Source organism: Monodelphis domestica, chromosome 2, assembly GCF_027887165.1.
Source record: "Monodelphis domestica isolate mMonDom1 chromosome 2, mMonDom1.pri, whole genome shotgun sequence".
In the NCBI taxonomy this organism is placed as follows: domain Eukaryota; kingdom Metazoa; phylum Chordata; class Mammalia; order Didelphimorphia; family Didelphidae; genus Monodelphis; species Monodelphis domestica.
The window spans coordinates 91,314,711-91,334,135 of record NC_077228.1 but is presented as its reverse complement, the minus strand read 5'-3'; the positions used below and the strand labels follow the sequence as shown (position 1 = coordinate 91,334,135).

At 34.2% G+C, this 19,425-nt stretch overlaps 1 pseudogene; it reads left to right on the top strand.

Moving 5' to 3' along the window:
- The first annotated feature begins 538 nt into the window (after positions 1 to 538).
- On the top strand, positions 539 to 18,765 carry LOC100619613 (eukaryotic translation initiation factor 3 subunit I-like; annotated as a pseudogene).
- Positions 18,766 to 19,425: the final 660 nt, after the last annotated feature.

The following is a 19,425-nucleotide window of genomic DNA, read 5'->3' as shown; positions in this document are numbered from 1 at the left end:
AAAGATACCCAAGAGGACCACCTACTCACTAGTATCCTCTTTCTACAGGAAGTACATAATGACAGGAAATCAGTGGGCCCCCAGAGAAATGTAGTTCTTTTTTAGGATAACAGAATTTCAATTATACATTAGTATCAGCAGAGGGAAGACATCTAATGCTTTTAACCTGTGTCTTGAAGGAAAGTAAATATTCTGAGTAAATTATTCAGTCCATCAGGGAACACACACACACATTTACTTCAGCTTTACTATTGTCTACTTTGAGTCAAACACTAGGAACACAAAGAAAAACAAAACAAATTAAACTAAAAACCCTTTCTTAATGTCCAGAGCTATTCATTTTGATGGAGGGAAGAATGTGTTTAGAGGCAATATATATGCAGAGTACTTGAATAGAATGTGAAAGGGGAAGCCATTAGCAACTGGAGCTGGTGGGGTGAGGAGGAGAGGGAAGATGGGAAGACTAAGAAAAAGAAAAAGAACACATTTCAGATGGAGGAGTTTTAGTTGTTAAAGGGATTTAGAGAAACTAAGAGATATGGAGACTGCTGAACAATCTAGAAATGGTGAATGTTGGGTGCAAAGGCATAGAGATTTGAGACAGAGTGATGTGTTGTTCCGGCAACTTTCTGCAAAGCAGCCAAGTAAGCACAGTTTAGGACTTTCCTCCAGCTTTTCAACAATATTTGGAGAAAAGGGAGCTGTAATGTTCTAGAGAGTAATCCAGAATTAAAACCTAGTGAGGCATCATTGGTGATAAGATAAAGATGAAAGGAAATCAGTGCATGGAGGATAGTGTAAAGGAGATTTACCTAAGGGTCAAGATATCAAAGGAAGATGACCAATAAGTACAGGGGTATTGGTCCAAGAAAGACCTGAGGGGTAGAGAGAACAGAGGTCATTGTGCGAAATAAAGACAGGGTTGGTTAGGGTTCATAAGAGGGAAACATGGGAAGGATAAAATGATTATAATGAAATCAAAGAAATTTTAGAATTCATGAATATAGGGATATAACATTTGCTATGAACCAGGAATTTTACTAAGTGTGGGCCACATATATACACTGAATTTGAAACAGAAAACTAGGTAGATTCTTTTGTTCATAGTAAACATATCCTCTTGCCTACCAATTTGGAAGAGAGTTTTGGGACTGAATAAATTATTATTGAAGACTACTACCAGCTCAACAATTTTATGTTTTAGTGTGATCTTGGAAGAAGCTTAACATCCTACTTGGAAAATATTTCTGTTGTCTTCAAAACTATGAATCATACACCTCTAAACCAGCTCTTGCCCTAGCAGCTAAAACCATAGAACTTCTTGTCTGAGATTTTCTTGCTCATATACCTCATTCATTAATTTCAGGCATGTCATTAAATGAGAAATTGTTTTTCTATGTCTAAGTAGTCTGGGATCATGGACAGCAATAAATCACATAGACAGAGCTGGAAGCCAGTACTGACAGAGTCAAAACAAGGTGAGGAATGAAAGAAAATGTCTTGGCATGGAAATAATCCTGAGATGGGAATGTCTAGAAGCTAGAAGTGAAGACAATATAGTTTCAGAAGCCAGGTAAAAAGTAAAACAGATTCTAGGCATAAAGGCCAGTCATTTAATCAACTAGCATTTTTAAGCACCCACATGGGACAGGCACTGTGCTAAATTCTGGGGTGGGAGGGGTAGATGGAAGAAAAAAAAATAATAATCTGCATTTGTCAGGTTCAAAGCATAATGGAAGGGATGATATTGTCAACATGGATTTTTGGATGACTCAGTTTACCCTTACTTTTGAGAAATCCCAGTACTAAGCACACCTCTTTTGGTTTGGATGTTAAGCACCTTTTTGTTTTGAAGGCTTCTCTATTGGATGAAAGTTTTCCTCTCATGAAGCCCAGTTTCTTAGTTTGATCTTTGCCTTTTATTTGTTACAGCTGATCTTTCCCTAATGCCATCCCTATTGACTGCAAAGAGTTTTAATTATCTGTTTGTGGTTAGTCTCTGTAGGCTTCCCAAAAGGGTATGAAGAGACTCTCAGGTTCAGTATCCCTTAGGAGTTGACACTTAGCACAGTGTTCTCTCCCAGCAGAGGAGTTGGCACTAAGAGATGTATCTTCTCCCAGAGGAGTTAGTACTTCTCCTAGGGATAAGTTTCCCAGAGTCTTTGGTTCTGTGTGGTATTTAGCTTATGACTCTGTGTGGTGGCCAGAATAATGAACCTATTCCTTATTCCTCATTAAAGACTGGATTTTTTGACTACTTGGTAATTCTGTGTTTTTTCCGAGTTAACAAAATGTAAACAATAATGTAGAGACAAAACGTACACAGGAAAATTTTGAGAGTAACCTCAGAGAGAAGGCATTGAAACTAAAGATCAGGTTGGTTGCAGAAAATCAAACTTCAAATGAGACTAAATGAAAACCATGGTATCTAAGAGGCAGAGGCAGAGGCAGAGGAGGGGAGGAAGAGTATTCCACAAATGGAGGGGAGGACAGGCCAAGGATAAAAGATACAAACAAAACACCCAGAGTTGGGAGATGAAATGTGATGTTCAAGCAAGGAAGCCAGTGACACTGGAGCACAGCATCAAATGTCTATGGGCATAATTTAAATAGTTTTCATGAGTCCATTACTCTATCCACTGTTCCACCTAGTTGCCTTTTTCAAGAAAGAAAAATTAAATTAACTTTGCTTTCCCAGTAACAAGGACTGTAGTGACACCAAATTCAGTGTTTTTAGTTGAGTGCTCCATAAAACCCCTCTATTAAAGAAAAAAAAGCAGTAAATAAAGGGGTATTCAATAAGTTTCCTTCCTGGGTCTGTGTTCCTAAGCTATAAAATGGTAATAGTTTTAACTCCACTGACTAGTTCAGGATTTTTGTTTGTTTTTGCTTTGTTTTATGTATATGTAAATATACTCATGCATTTATGTGAATACTTACAGAAAGAAAAAAGCATATTATAAGCTTGAAAGAGCTATATTAACATATGCTCTTATGATGATTATTTTTTTTTCATTTTGCAGTTGGACAGAAGGGTCTGGGAAGTCTCTGTGGCTTGCTCACAATGCCTGCTGCTCCTTATCAATCATACTGAACTGCTGTCTCCTTGTAATATCTCATCTTTTTCTTGTCTCATTTTGGAACATATTATTTTTCCTTCAGCTTGACCATATCATTTTCAACCAGCCTCAACTGTGGCTATTTGACCATTACCTACTCACCTTTTTAATTCCTGGTCAAGTCTATTCCCTTCAGATCTTGGTCCTTGCCACTTTCCCAAGCGTATCTCATACTCCTATTTACCAGCTGGTCTTTCCTGAACTACCTTGATGGGTTAACTCTGAACATCTGCACCTGTTCTAACTTGGTTCACTCAATTTGATTCCAGGCAAAATGAGCAGCCCATCAACCTCCATCCAAATCGGTTGAGACATTTCTCTCTTTTTTCAGCTTCCTTCTTAATACTATTTATCCTAAAAATTCAGAAAATACTTCAACTAAAAACAGCTAAAATTGAATTTCAAATCTATTCAAACAGTGTCTACATAAATATTACTAAAGAAGGAAATTGTGAACTTCCCAGATTTTCATATAAAGTGAATAATAAAGCTGCCAGATTTATTTATAGATTCTGGTCTACCTTAGTTTACAAAAGTTACTCCCCATCACATGGGAGACATAATCCTCCCATCAGCCACTGAAAGTAAAAGAGATTGGGGTCACACTTTAGCTATATTCCTAGAGAGCCCAGTCTCAGTTCCAAATCCTTAACCTTCCTCAGGCTCAAGTTCCAGGTGCCCTGGCTTCTGAGAGATCTCCTTCTGGGTTAGCTGGCAATACCATCTTGGCTCCAAGCTCATCATGGCTCCCAACACCTGAAACTGAGGACAAACATCACCAAACAGAAACCTATATGCCCTATTTCTCAAAGCTGGGATAATAGTGGGGAGAGCAGGGGAAGGAATTCTTTACTCTCAGGTTCAGTTCATAATGCCTCTACTGTGAATGAACTGGGATCAAAAGAGTGACAATCTCAGAGACCTCCATGTTGGGCAATCTGAACATGTTACAAAGGAGGAAGATTTGCCAGATTAGGCAAACTGGGCATGTTCCAATAAATCTAAGTTACACACAAATCAGCAAAATTAAAGGCAACAGAGGAAGGAGGTGGGATGCTATATCAAGTGTCTGTAATCTCCATCAACCCATCAGCACTGCCCTTGATACAAAAAAAAATGCAAGTGTGGGAACACAGGAGAAAATCCTAGTGCAATAAATAAATAAAAAGCATGAAAACTCTATTAGGAACTTTGTCAGGCTTTTTTTTTTTGGAGTTTTAGGTATAGATGTTCCTAATTTGTTTACTCTTTATTTTTATTGGTAATTTACTCCAAAATTAGATAGACTTATCTGTCAGATTTTTTCATTGATTATCTCCCTTATTGGAAGTTCCACATGTTTACAAGTTATTTAAAAATGCATACACAAATATTGCTTAATAGATCATACTCCACAAGGCTATTGGGATGGGGGGGGGAAGCAATACAAAAACCCCTACAAAACAGCTCAATCAGAAAGTGGAAGATTAAAAAAAACATATTTGGTTATACTAGTTTGACAAATTATCTTATTAACATACTAACTTAGGTTTCACTACAATTTCAGTTATATTAAATTGACAAATATTCTCTTATCAAGGTACTAAAACTTCTCACTCTAGATATAATCTCTTTTTTTCACTTTGTCTCTGCTAATGTACATACCGCAATAAATAGCTAATACACATTGTATGGGATTTGGAGTTAGGATATTATTGTGTTAAAATCCTGTCTTTGATACTTCCTAGTTTGTTCACTGCAGGTAACATATTTAACCTATCCAAGCCATAGATTCAGGGACATGCTGGAACTAGCTGACCTGAAAGCTTATTGTTAAATTTTCAGGTGAGCATTTATACCTAGGAAATTTATAAGCACTACAAATCAGGGTGTAGCTTATTGTTTCATTCATTGTCTAAATTTAAGAAAATGATGGAGAAAATAATAATTAAATTAAATATAAAGTGTGTCTGCTTACATGTTTTTCTCTAGTCTTTTTCTTAAACATCCATCAGCATACCCTTCCTTGGTTTCTTTACTCTGGTATAATAATTTCTTGTCACTCTAACAGTGTTGCTAGGTGTAGCAAAGAAGATATTCAAACTACCTTGCAAATAAATGTTAAAGTGTTATGTAATATTTAGTGGTCATACTTTTTTATCAGAGTATTGATTAATATTAATAATGACCATCACTTTAATTAAAAGGAATTCTGTTGCTAACCTTGAGAAAAAATTCATTGTCATTTTCATTCTTAGTAAAAGTACACAGTTTAATTTAATTTTTGTATTTTAACTTCCCAGAAAAGTTAATATATGTGTTTACATGAATTTAAATATATATATGTGTATATATATATATAAATACATTTAAGGATACATGTATATGTTTACTCAATGCCTATTCTTGGGAATATTTTGGAATAAAGATCATGCATGTAATGGATTCTCAAGCAGCAACTTATTTAAAATAAGATGGCTAAAAGCAAATGTCTTACCCAAAAGATTGAAAGGGAAAGGGAACTGAGAATCCTAATCAGTAAAAGCAGGTTTGTGTATTCCTTAGGCAACAGGGCTTTTCTTGACACTGAGTAACATTGGCCTGTGTCTCTGACCTTTTTAATTGGCATTAGAGAAATGGAGATTACATTTTTTAATAAATTATGCTAACAGAAGAACATGGGCTTGAAGAATGAAGGTTAATTACATGTAACCAGTTGGAATCATATAGTTACTGGCAAAAATAAACACTTCAAATGCAGTCAAAAGTTTAAACAGTTATAGATTTCTGCACAAAACCTCTTTTTAAAATTCTTATCATCTTTAAGGAGTTTATTTGAATGTATGACAAATGAGTTGATCTGCCTTAAACATGAAAGGATTAAAATATAGAATATGAAGCATGAATTTTCTATGTTTTAAATTAAGTTGTTAAGAGAATATGTTGTTAAGATAAAAAAAGAGAGATTAACAATGGGGAGGAAATAGCAATTATCACAATCTTCTTGGCATTTTCTTTAGTTTGAGTTCATTTTAAAGTAAAATGTAAGAAAAGTTATCCTTGTGTAATTAGATACGTGTTTATTCACCCAAATCAGGCATCAATAAACAAAAACTCATTTTCTTCTTTCTTTTCTCCAATTTGGGGTCTCTGTCAGAGTTACATGAAGGGAATAGTTACTTAAGAACTCTTTGTGACTGAAGGTCCACGAGCTCTCCCACTGAGGCTATTAGTTCAGAAACAAGTAGAAATTAGTTTAAAAATATTTGAGTAAAAAAAAAAAAGAACTTGGAAACAGTACCAAGTCAAGGAGAGAAATCAGAGCAGTACTAAAAAGAAAGAACATTGGTGTTCATTTTTCTCAAGTAATGAGAAGTTCCGGCTTCTTATTAGAACTCAGTCTTGGTGGCCAGAGAAGAAGGACAATTTCCTTACTTATCTCAAGAGATTGGAAACAAAGAGTAAATTCCCAAAGCAAATTTTAGCACTATAGGAGCAAAGATTTAAGAATCAAAGAGGAAATGTCTGTATACTTGGCCTTGGCCTTGACAGGGTATCATTCTTATTTCTATTTTAGCAGTTATACTCTCAAAACAATTGACCAGAATTTTTACATAGGGTAATTTTTTTAATGTAAAGTGAGATGTGCTCAATTTATATTAGGGAACATGCACGTGCAAATCTTTCTATCTCACTATTCTCTTTTCCAGTAAATTTTACAAAAATAAAGTTGTAAATATAGGCTTTAAAATAATGATGAGTAATTTAATATTAGTTTCATTTAAACAAATCAGATATTTTTTTTTCTGTAAATGGACCAATGATTTCATCGTTATATATTGTAGGTCAAAAGTGATCTAAGCCTCCAAAGCTTATGTGATTATTTTCAATATCTTTCTATAAATCTTCAATACAGCATCTACTAATATATTGGAAGCCTTTCTTCTGGTCTTATCTTAGAGGTGCCAGTAAGTATAAACTACTCAAATACAAAATTCCTTTAATGGAAGCATTGTCCAATGAATTTCATAGAACATTAAAACATAGTTTTCAAAAATCAAATAACTATAATGGAATTATATATGTTGGGGCATACACGAGGTTTATCATTGCCATCAAGGGCATATGCGTAAAATCCTGGATAAAAGATTTAATTAAAGAAATGAAAAACATGATGATCCATCACTTATCTTTGTGCTCTGACAATGGCTATTTTCCAGACGTTGAATATTCTCATTACTCATCTCTACTTTTGGGAATCCCTGGCTCAGCTCAAGTATTACATTCCACATGTGATATCTTTTTAATTCTCACCAACCCCCAGCTTATAAATACATTGTCATTCGTAAAGCCTACTTGTACAGATTTTTTTTATATCGTTAATATACCTGCATGTTGCTTCTCCCATTGTAATGTTAGCTCCTTGAGAGCAAGAGCTGTTTATTTAATCTCCCTGTAGCACAGTTCTCATGAAGCACTTAAAGTATGTTGACTGATTGTAGTCAATATGTACTATGTTGGGAATAATTTGAAACTTTGAGGAAGACAGAGTGAATTTACATTTGATGGAATATCTATATATGTATAGATGATTTATATAAGGAACATCTTTATAAAGAAACAAACAAGAATAGCACAGGATAAGAAGACATGAATAAGACTTGAAAAAGGCTACATGCCATTATACAACATACATGTAGCACCCAAGTAGATAAGATCATGGATCTAATAAATATTGAAATTCCAGTGCTGCAAGAATGCTGTCACTCATTCTTGATACATAGTTGACCAACCTCTTTTTCTAATCTTGCATATATATATCATAAAAACTTAAATTCTACTTCTTATATATGTTACACATGTCATGCCTGAGAACACTAAATTTCATAAAGATACCCTTAACTACCCTCCCTACCACCATGCATGCTTCTATTTGCTATTTAGATTATTACTATTCTTCTATTCCCTTGAGATTATAATTTCATGGTTCATGGAACAGTACAAGAAGGAGAGAGATAGATAAATGAAGAGAGACAGAGACAGAGAAGAGATTAAGAATACAACTGTATCTAGAGATATATAGGCATATATCTAGATAGGAGTTATGGCTCTATTATATATTATATATGCTAAGCATCTATGTAATATAGCAGTAGTAATCCTCTGAGACACACTTTTGACAATTGTCTATTCAAACAAATAAATTACTGGAGAAAATTAATGAACTGAATCAACAACACCCTCAAAAACAACCTTAAAAAAGAAATAAAGAAAAAGTAAACTAGAAAGGGAAGCGGTAACAATGATGGGCAGTGAAAATAGCAAGATAAGAAAACAGTTCAATTGACAAATTTAAATACTACAACTTTATTTTTAATGATTAAGAAAATCGTGGGAAGAGAAAAGTGGTTCTAGTTAGCCAGAATATGCCATAAGCACCCTTTGATGTCAGAGCAAAGTGAGGAATTCCTCTAGCACATTGGTTTCACCCTCCCCATGGCAAATTTTTGATAGGAGATGAACCACAAAGGATCAAAAGACATTGGAAGATTGTAATCTGCATCAATCTTAATTTATTTGGATCTAACTTTATTAAATGCTAAGGGTTTTATATGAATGTTCAAAAAATAACTTATCATCATCCTTATATGTAGGCATCCAGTTTGGCTACTTTGGAATAATTCTAGATTCTTCAAACTGACCTGTGTGACATAGTCAGTTGCCAAATAATGTCCACGGTGCCTTCCTATTTCTTCCATAGGCTCTTCTCTGCTCACAACTCGTCATGTTAATTCAGTCTCTCATCAGCTCTAGACCAAACTGTTCTGGTCAAATTATCTTGTCATTCTTCAGACACCACATTTGACTCCCTCATTCTATGACTATAGAGAGATTATTCTCCATGCCTCCATGAAATACAATCTGTCTTCACCTTGTTACCCTGGACTTTGGACCTTCCCTCAAAGCTCAATTTAACATCACCTATTCCAATAGGCTTCTTTTACTTTCCCCTTAGTGGCTAATGACTTTCACAAACCTTGTTTATTGATTTTGTATAAACATATAAAAACTTGTTGTTCTGATAATGGTAAAATTGATAGAGCACTAGACTTGGAGTCAGGACAAATTGAGTTTAAGTCTGGGGTCAGACATTTAACCTCTGTAAGAAAAAGTTTTCTAGAGTTGCATATTAGGAACTGAGATGGTAGAGTAAAAGATGTTCTGCTTACCCAAACCCTCCACACATACAAAAAAAAAAGAAAATAAATTTTCTCAAAACAAAGGAAAGCAGGAGAGACATGTTTCACTACAGTGAGAAGGAAGGGTAACCCAGGGAGTGCTATGCTATAACCTTTCCCAATAAGATTGGGAGTAAAGCAAAGATGCCCATTATAATTTTATATTTTTATAAATCTAATTATAATATAAATATCATAATATTTATAAAAATATATAATAATATAGTATATATAATATATTGTAACATATAATATAAATATAAATAATTATAATCTAATATTTAATACTGTAATAAAATGCTAGCTATAGCAATAAGAGAAGAAAAACAAATTGAAGGAATTAGGATAGGCAATGAGGGAATAAAGTTATCATTCTTTGCATGTGATACAGTGGTTTAATATAGACTGCCATAGACTCAATGAGAAAACTAATAGAAACAACTAAAACCTTTAGCAAAATAGCAACAAAGTTGAACAGCAAGAGATAGAGAAATTCCATTTAAAATAACCAGAGAAAATATAAAATACTGTGGGAGCAGAAGGCTCTATTTACCAAAATAAACCCAGGAACCACATAAACATGATTATAAAACACTTTCCACACAAATAAAGTCAAGCTTAAACAATTAGAAAAATGTAATTGCTCATGAATAGGCCAATATAATAAAAAAAAAACTTACCTAAATTAATTTACCTATTCAGTGACATATCAATCAAAGTCCCCAAAATAATTTCATAGAGCTAGGAAAGATAATAACAAAAGTTATCTGGAAGAAGGAAAGGTCAAGAATATAAAGGGGATTCATGAAAAAAATGTAAAACATAAAGGCCTGGCCAAACCAGATCTCAAAATGTATTATAAAATAGTGATCATCAAAATCATCTGGTACTGGCTAAAAAATAGAGATGTGGATCAATGGAATAGTTAAATTAATCAAAATACAGTAGTAAGTGACCATAGCAACCTATGTTCCAAATCCAAAGATAAAAGCTTTATGGGGAAGAACTCACAATACCTGTCATATAGTAGCCTTAATAAATAAATGTCAGATATGATGCTTCTGCTGTTCTTTCCACTGATAGAACTTGAGCTCCTTGAGAAGAGGGAAATGCTTCATTCATTCTTTCATTAATCTATTTATTGATTATTCACTCAATCCTTTATTCATTTATTTATCCCTAGTACCTAGTATATTACTTGGCACCTAGTGTTTGCCTAATATTTTTTAAATTTGGGTGAAGATGGTTCAAGAATAACAGTAGTTTATATTAATCATCTGTTGGTCAGCCTAAGAGAAGCTCTTATCTATAGTGCAGATCACGGGGTATTGATTTTTTTTTTTAGCCAGAATAACTAAAGACTCTCCAAAATCAAAAGTTTTGATTTATGTTAATTATGAGAGTGCCTACAGCAAGAAAATCACAAAACTACATAACAATAACTGACAATTATAACCATTTTTCTCAGAACAACTTTGTGAAATGGGAAGTAGAAGTATTAAATTTTTTATTTTAAAAATGATGAAACAGAATCAAAGAGGTATTTGACTTTCCAATAGTCATTTATCAATGCTGTGAATGGATTCAATTTCAAGGCTACAGACTTCAAGTCCAGTGCTCTTTTCTCTATTTCAAAACAATCTTAAAGATGTATCAAAGAAAAGAGGGGCTGGTGATAGAAACAATCACCTGCCCTTGAAAACTTTCTTTTTAAAAATTTACTGCCTATTTACAGATATGAATTTTTTCCCTGTCAAAGAATTTGTTGTAGTGGTATGCATTCATTTTAGATGAACTATAAAAGTTACTTCTCAATATTAGTAAGATAATTTGTCTCCCAATGAAAACCTATTTTAGGAAAATATAAATGATAAACATATTCATTTAATTATAATATAATTCATTTTCTTATTCTTATAATACAGGATGATTTTATAGAGATAAAAGTGCTTTGATATGAAGAAGCATTTAATATCAATTTGTTAGACTAGAATAAAAGTATAATTTCATAACAAAAAATAATAGTTTCAGAAAGAGTAAAATGCATCTGTATACTTTTTATAGTTAGTCTACTAATTAAGTCATCATGCCAATCAAAAATTTGTGTTTATGTGAAAGTCTACAGCTATAATTTAGGATTTGAATAGATGTCATAATTTGAACATATTTGAAGTGAATTTTGTGCTCATTTAAAAATATCAGATTGACATACAGTTTTGTAGACTGAAATCCTATTTTTACACCCTACAAAGTTAATGGAGAAATCACTAGTGCCACATTCCCTGTGCTAGTCTGTCAAAATGAAACTTGGCAACAGGATTGCTGATAGGAAAGATTGCTAAGTTCAAGTTCTATTTCCATTCATGCTTTGTTTCTTTGCCAAAACTGTCAGTAACATATATGTGTGTGTGTGTGTGTGTGTGTGTGTGTGTTAAATCATAGTTCCAAAAGTAACTTTTTCTGAGATTTAGAGCATATTTCCTTTAGTCAGGATTAACCTAAACCAAATTGTGAATTATATTTTAAAATGCTTCTCTTGTTTCTATGTTTCTTCTTCCCCTTTTCTCATATTGTTTCTTTATCACTTTCTTACTCTCTTTCACTCCAATCTGTTCAAGGCTATCTTATTCTGATGTTAACTCCTAAGACTCTTACCTAAAAAGTTGATATGTCATATTAATGGGTGTCTTTGATGAATTAATACAAATATGACTAATTTTTTAGATTTTAAATAATATAGATGACTAAGGAAAACATTTGGAGCTTAGAGATCTTGACAAATTTGGTATTACTATCAACCGCCAGTATACCACATCTGCTGCCGTATTTTTTAAAGCTTTTGTTATATACTATTAACATGTACATTCTAAGAAAATGCAAACATATATTTATGTTTAGAAACTCAACATATGGAAATAAAAAGAAAGAGGTAGAAAGATGGAGAGATAATATAGGATTTATTAAAACATAATAGATATATTCATGTAACTTTTCAGATTAAAAACAAAATGAGCTTTAGTTGGATAATATTACATCTCTAGATTATTCCATTCCATTTACTCATGAGGGAAACAACATTATCTCCTTGATTCACTTACCTGTGTGTAGAGTTTCTAGAACAGACACAATCTTCAGTTTAGTTAGCAGTTTTGGCACCTGAGGCAAGTATCACAACACAACCTCAGGGTGTGAAGCTCAAAATGCACCCTCATATCAAATTTTCAAGAAAGAAAGTAGTTTGTGAAGAAGGAAGGACTCCTAGAAACAAACAAAAAAATCTGTGGCAGCAGATTTGCCAATACACCTTTAGCAAAGAATATTCTGGAAGAAAACTAGGAAGCTAGAGAATGCCCAGCCTCATGGGAAGACTGCTAGAGAGAAAGTATAAAATTCTGAAGCTTCCTAGGTTAAATAAAGTTCTTGCTATTTCTTGGTCTTTCTTTCTATGCTACTGAATAAATGTATGGTGTATGGGGTGCTCAGGGAGGGGTAATGTCTCTGGTATGGAGGGCTTGTTGGGCCATTCTAGGGCAGCTCTCCAGCCTCTGACCCTCACCTGACACCCAGCTCTCACTTGTGGCTCCCAGTAGCTGCTAGCATGCGGCAGCGGCCACACCCCGGGCAATGGCTTCAACAGGCCAGCTAAACCTTGTGAGGGTAGCCATCGGGTCGTCGTGAACCCCTGGTGAACCAAGGCTTTGCTCACCTAGCATGTGAAGACTTCTATGGCTGAACAGACGGAAGAAACCAATAAGAAGGTTCAACGGCTGAGATGGCGACGCAGCAAGGCACTGTGGAGTGCTTAGGGCGTGTTGGAGCACAAAAGACAACAAGGCCATCCAATGCAGCTGAGGAAGTCTCCAGGTGTAACTATTTTTCGTGCCACTGGACCCAGGCTTCCAATGCCAAGAGAGTGGGACTGTTTCTGTGCACCGACTTTTCCACTTAAATCTCTTTCACGCACAAGTGTCTTTGTGCACACTCATCTATACACCATAGATGAAAATGCACAAAGACAATTGTTATCTTTGGTTACCGAGAGACTACTACTGAATAAATATGAGTGCTACTGATGGCCTCTAAGTTCTGGTGCCCTGGGGTCATCCTTTTATTTCCCCAACATGGTTATGATCTAAAGTAAGTTGTGAATAAAAACAGAAGGCTAATTTTGCTAGGGAACAATGAGAACCTAGAAGTTCAACAGTCAGTGAAGAAAGTTTAGAGGCAAAAAAAACTCTCCAGTAACATATATACTCTCAACCATGTGCTAGCTGTCCTGTAGTCACCCTAAACAGACCATACCCCTTCACCACTTTCACTTCTCATCTACATAGCTCCTGTCACTGCTGTTCTTTACATTTCCTCCTCAAATATCCAGGTCTTATTTTGTTTTGTTTTATTTTAAATTTCATCAGTTCTCATTTTCCTTCTGAAAATTCACATGTGCATATATAGCTATATTTATACAGTTCACATACATACTTTTATATACATACACACAAATATTTTCTCAAGTCAAAAAAGTGTAGAAAACTTTTAAGATAACAATTTTACCAATTTAGGGGAAATGGGATAATATTTTGGTATTCAGAGTAAGGCTCTCTGTGTACCCAACGAACCCAAGGATGCGTGACATTCTCAATGGCAACAAAAAATAACACTCAAATTATTATGGGATCTCATTGGAAGTATTACGTCTTACAATGCAGTTTGCCACCCCACCCACTATCTGTGTGTCATTTTTTCATTCCACAAATTCATCAAACATTGTATCCGACCTTCAATGTGATAGATGCTCCCTAATTTTTCTCTTTGTATCATTAGAATGCTGGCAGACTATGGTGAACAGACTGTCATGTTGCAAACTGATACCCGGTAACTTCTTTTAAGCAAAGGTCAAATACATTGTAAATAGTCACAAGCCTTAGTGTACATTTAATACGGGTGATGCTGTAGTTTAGACATTGGTGTGTGAATATTTTGAACCACTGATAAGCAAATAAAATAATCCTGCCAGCCATTATAAACAAATGCATAGATACTTGAGTAGATCTTTGATCTCACTCATCTATGTACTCCTAACAATGCCATTATGATCTTTCCATTTTTTTTTCTTATAAAGGAGAGCTCCTATTCATGCCCATGGTATATTCCTTCATAGGAAATATGTATAATATATGCAGAATGCCATATTCAAGATCTTTTGAAACTAAGTGATAATAAGCTCAACTCTAACAGTAGAGGACACGGATTATCCATCAGGTATCTTTACCTTCAGAGCCATGGATTTAATGAATTTGATAGCTGAAAATTCAGAACTCACCAACCATCTACTTTCCTCATAAGTGAATCAAAATCCTTTACTTAGCATAACTGGCAAGTATAATAAAGCCTCCATTTGAAAACCTTTGAAGACAGTGAACTCATGGCCTCCCAATGCAGCCTATTCTATTTCTAGATTCTTCCATAAACTTTTATAGATTTCAAGCCAAATTTTACTTCTTTACAAAGCTCCACCAATTTTTCCTGGTTTTGTGTTATATGATTGGTCTATTGCTAGTCAAACATCACTTTGATGATATCCTTAATGTTTTTTTCACTAGTAACTTATCATTTGAGATATCTTGCAATATGCATAACCATTATACACCTATCCATTGCCTTTACTTAACTCTCCTAAGACTGCAGTTTTTCATGAAACCATAAAGTATCTCCAGGAAATTGTTCCTCAGGTAAAGAGGGTTATTAAATATTCATATATGAAATCATGATTATTCTGGGCCCCACAATCTGAGGTCCAGATATATTATATTCCACCCTAGGATCTTCAAGTATCCACAAAAGTATTCAGGGGTTCCCTAGTCTACCTTGTCTCTTGGCCCCATTGATTATAATTCCTCAATTTAGAGGTCCCTTTCATACAAATCCTGTTTAGCTATCTAATAGTCAAATTAATTTTTAAAAAGGAAAACTTACTTAAAATGTATGAAAAGAACAAATATACAACCATCTCTCCCAATCATCTCCCTCAATATACAATATCCTCCCCCCAAAGGAGGGCATAATCCCTCCTACATTACCTAAGTCTAAAGGGAATGTGGGGATCAGGCTTACAATTTAGCTCAGTGCTCTTATACTCAGGTTCCACCAAGTTTCAAAATGACTAATCTTGGTATTCTGGCTTCTCAGGGCTTCTTGAAGGATTGTCAGTTATGTTTGGCCTAGAATTTTATCTCCCAATGTTGCTGTGACTTTACCTCCTAGGTCCGGATACTCTATCACCTACACTGAAGTTTAAAAAGGACAAATGAAACAGACCAAAAACTATAATCAAGATTTTCGGGGGCAACAGGGCTTGAAAAGAGGGATGAGGTAACCCTTGCTCATATCCAGTTCAGATCATGGTGGCTGCACTGTGGGTAAATAGCAACGTCAATCTCCAGAACACAGCCAGAAATACAGGAAAGTTTTCCAATCAGTAGTTTTAAAAATATAGACTGTTCTTGTTTTATAGCTAATGAAAAAGACTATTCCCACTCGTTTGGTTAGGGAACATAGAATTCTCCCAGAAGCAGATCTTGGCATCTTCTACTTTTGTGTCTCCAATGGATGCATCAAAGTCCTATTATATATAAATGAAAATATAGAAAATGTCATTTAGAACCATTATTTTTTTAAAAAGGTCATTTTAAATTGTAAGCATTTAAATGATTAACTTTAGAGTTGAGCACAAGTAGTATATTAGTTATAGGGAAAATAAAGTTTAAATGATTTCTTAATTCAGTGTAAGAAATATGTTCCCAAATTCCAGAATATTTAACTACCTTATTTAATAATAATTTATCTTAATCTAGATTTCCCAATAATTTGCTTTGTCAAGACAATTATTTTAGTGGAATGAATATAATGGTAAAATTGTAAGTAATTTTGGGATGATTTCAGTCTTCAATAAAAGTTAATATGCTGAAGTAAATCCATGAACATATTTTTGCAGTTTAATTAACCACTGTTGCTGCCTTTGTTCAAAGGGATGTGACCAATTAATTTGATTATGGAGGTCATAGTCATGGGTCCTAAATCACAACAGTTGAAATCTGAAATTTGTTGTAATATGTAACTTTTAAACTCCTCCAAATTCAAGGCAATAGGGAAAAGACTGGCACTTTAGAGTTTATTCTCAATGCTGTCATGATTCTGTTTCCCATAACACTAAGTAAATTTAGACTAAATTCTAGCATCTTTAAATAAATAAGAGACAAGTTCTCTGAACGGTTTTAAGAATTGAACTTGAAGAGATCAAAGAGACACAGAAATGGTATTTTCTACTAGGCAAGAGGAATGTCAGTCCTAATGAGATAGCAGCAAGGATGGATAGAGTCCTAGACTCTGATAAGAATACCTGATACATACTGGTTTGATCTTTACTTGAGATGTGTCAGACAAGTAGGGGATTGTTCTGTCAGTCTTATTGGAAAGGTGCCTGCATCTCCCTCAGATAGTAGAAGGAGACTTGTCCAACAAAATAAAATAAACATATCAACTACTAGCAAAAAATTCACTCAAAATCATTTACTATATTTTGTGAAAGATCCTCTTATATGTTGAGCAAAATATATTAAGAAAACATATAAGGAAGAACATGATCTTTCAACCTAATGTATTTCTCTATCAAGTTCTCATTTTAGTTCAAGGTTAGGAGTATTAATGGAAAGGACTAGGGGCTATCACCATGCAACATATGCCATTGTTTTGGATTACTGAATTTAGAACAAAAATAATCCTTACAGATGATCTATCCAACTGCATCATTTTACAGCTTTTTTGCATACCACTGTGATCTCTTCAAGGGCCAGAGCTGACTTTTGCCTTCCTTTGTACTCCCAGCACTCAGCACAGTGCCTATATCATTTTTTGTTTAATAAATGTTTATTGACTGACTGAGATAAGCAAACCCAAAAGGTTTAAATTAAATATGTAGCTCATATAAGTAAACTCTGAAGGATCCTTATTCTAAATCTTGATTTAATGGTAAAATGCATGGACTATTGCTAGGGAATGCTGAACAAACTAAGTTAAATGAGAGTAAAGGAATCTAACTGTGAACTAAGATGGGAAGGCTATGAAAAAAAAATCATAGGAAGGCCTGTATAAAGTAATAATGCCTGCTGAAGAAACTAAGTATAAAGGAATGGATATTTATCAATCAACTTAAGATTTATAAAACATTTCATATACTTTATCTCTTTGATTACAAAATAGTCTTGTGAGATAGGTATAATTACTATTGCCATTGTACAGGTGATTATTCTGAGTGTCATGTAGAGTATTTCCATGCTTGATCTTTATCATGTATGATTGTCCATTTATTAGCTAAAATAATTGTGTCCCTTTGTTTACAATGTTTAAAGGGTTCTCCTTTACCATATTTTATATATGCCACATTTCATGTTAAATTTCTTAGGATTATGAATGTCTTTTATAATATGTTAACATTGTTTTGATTCAAAGATACTACCTATTGAACACCTATACATATACCTTTTCAAATACACTGCTTGATGTCATTTATCAGCTGATGAGAAAAAGGTCTAAGTCCTAATATTTTATTATCATACTATTATTATCATACTAACATTTATCATTGTACTTCACCTAAGTTTTTTTTTTTTGAGTTGTTTGTTTTAATGTAAATTTCTCTTTTTTTTTTTGTTTAAATTGACTTTTGGTGCCCTGAAGGCTTAGTCCAGCTTTTCCCTCTCAGTCCCTCATATTGCTCTCATGGTGTGTGGTGCTAGTGCAGTGACTTTGATTTTAGGGGCAACAGCATCATATTCTCCATAGACAAGCAAATTGGGTACCAGAGCTTTGTCAATTCTTTGACCTATCGTACCCTAGCCAGATAGAAAGCAATGAATCTTCTATAAAAAATCACCTGTAATTCTGATGCTAGGATCACAAGTGTTGCATGGGTACCTTGGGGGTGTGTATCATTGCTGGTCATGAAAATGGGGAGCTCAACCAGTAAAATGCAAAGTCTGGAGAAGTGATGGAGAATATTAAGATGCCCACAAGGCAGATTAATAACATTCAGACAACTCAAGATAAGACAAGGTTTGTAGCTGCATCAAAAACCCAATACAGCCATGCTTTTTTACTTTAAAACACTTGAGCACCTGAAAATATTCAAAACAAAGTGATCTGTCAATTCAGCTGCTCTGTCCTCCATCTTTGACCATGTAGTCCTGAGTAGTGGACAGGAGGCCATTGATATAACCACAACCTCCACTAGAACTGGAAAGTTTGAAGGCAAGTTCTTCCATTTTATGTTTAAAGAGGTGTTTAGAAGAGCCAAGGATCACCATCAACAGTGTTGCTTTCCTTCTTCAATCTCCAATTTTCAAGTTTCAGTTGGATGCATGAGAAGTTGAAACCAGAGTCTACTGAATGAACCTCCTGCTCTCTGATGATAGAATGAGTCATGGACACTAAATAATTAAGCTAAATGGGATATAAAATTATGAATATTATATTTTTTTATTTATTTTTGTGTGTCCTGAGAAGCAGAATTATATAGTAGAATGAGCTCTAGGTTTGAACTTAGAAATGATAAGAAAGGGGAAGGGAATAAACATTTATATAGCAATCACTGTGTACCAGGCACTCTACTAAGCATTTTATAAATGTTATCTTATTTGATCTTCAAAAATAACCTTGAAAAGGGAAATAATGAAAAAAATAAATGTGAAGGATAGGGACCTAGCAGATCTTAAAGTGTACTATAAAGCAATGGTCATCAAGATGATATGGTACTGGCTAGGAGACCAAAGGTTGGATCAATGGAAAAGACTAGGGATAAATGATCTCAGTAAGCTAGTGTTTGATAAACCCAAAGATTCCAGATTTTGGGATAAGAGCTCACAATTTGGCAAAAAAAAAAACTGCTGGGAAAATTGGAAAACAGTGTGGGAGAGATTAGGTTTAGATCAACATCTTTCACCCTATTCCAAGATAAATTCAGAATTGGTAACTGACAAATAAGAAAAGTGGAATCATAAATAAATTAGTTAAACATAGAATGGTATTCCTGT